The sequence below is a fragment of the Frankliniella occidentalis genome, unplaced genomic scaffold, assembly GCF_000697945.3.
Source record: "Frankliniella occidentalis isolate FOCC.00 unplaced genomic scaffold, Focc_3.1 Scaffold56, whole genome shotgun sequence".
In the NCBI taxonomy this organism is placed as follows: domain Eukaryota; kingdom Metazoa; phylum Arthropoda; class Insecta; order Thysanoptera; family Thripidae; genus Frankliniella; species Frankliniella occidentalis.
The window spans coordinates 247,537-248,665 of NW_026267186.1; the positions used below are offsets into that span (position 1 = coordinate 247,537).

Below are 1,129 nucleotides of genomic sequence, written 5' to 3' on the forward strand. Positions count from 1 at the left end.
TATATACTTCCTCCATGGTGGCGGCTGCCGAGGGATCATCGAGGAAAAGTACACACTCGTCATTCGTCGTTACGATACTGCCAAAAGTTCAGATCATATGCAGGCTCTCATGGCGCCTGGTGGGTAGGCAACATCTCACCTACAGTGCATGCATGTACTGCGGGGTGGCCTACCTCGAGTCTCACAGGCGTCAAGATCCCGTGCAGTAGTCTGCCGAGTAAAACCGACGTCGTACTTTCTGGACGGATAATCTCTTAAGGCCAAGGAGGAAATGACGGAACTTCCCTAACAACTTTTTAAACACCCCCGCGGGGCTTTAGGTGGTGGTGCGGATGAGATGGGGGGTCTGTGGAGAGGGGGTGCGCCTCGAGGGGGAGGGGGGGGGGGGGGGGGGAGAGAGCGAGAGTAAGAGAGAGACAGCCAAACTGAGCGACAGGCATGTGGTGTGAGGGAGAGAGACAGGCATGGGTGTTGATCCGGGTCCGGGTGCGAGCACGTCCCAAGCACGGACAACAAGAAGGTTGTGTGATCCAATGTGAGCGCCTCGAGGGTAGGCAACGGAGATACTCGGGCGTCGAGTGGGCTGCGGGCCGCCGACACTCGGGTGCGCCTCGAGGGGGAGGGGGGGGGGGAGCGGGTAAGCGCAAGCTGAGCCGAAGTACGCAGAGAAAACGTGAATGAGCTCTGAAAAACTACAGTCTTCCTTACTTCCTCAAGATCTGTTAAGAAGCCCCGCTCGCCGCACAGCGTGCTCGAAACAGAGCCCTATGTGCCCCACCCCTAACTGTCCGCACTGTACGTCACCGCGGTTTTACCCGAAAGAAGTTAAAGAGTAAAGAAGTGACTATACGGAACCGGACTCGCGCATGGTGTGCACGCATGCAAATTCGTAATTTATACTGTTCCACTGAAATGAGAATGATACAGAGTATTTTTCACCGTTTGCAGTTCGTAAGTCACAACACGAATGTGCCTGCTTTTTCCGGCCTTGTCTTGTCGATTGCCTCTTTCTTCCGGTTTAACAGCAGGTTTCAGCTGAAACACTCCCTTCAAAATAAGGACAGCGGCGGGTCAGCCCTATTGTTCGACAGAGTATATCTATACTGGGACTGGGTGGGAGTTAGTTGGG

The 1,129-nt window shown here is 54.7% G+C and overlaps 1 protein-coding gene across 1 annotated transcript in view; it reads left to right on the forward strand.

Annotated features, from left to right (window-relative positions):
* Nucleotides 1-1,129, forward strand: part of LOC113212198 (tenascin) — a gene marked incomplete in the record, with an annotated part of 16,280 nt that overhangs the window by 415 nt on the left and 14,736 nt on the right.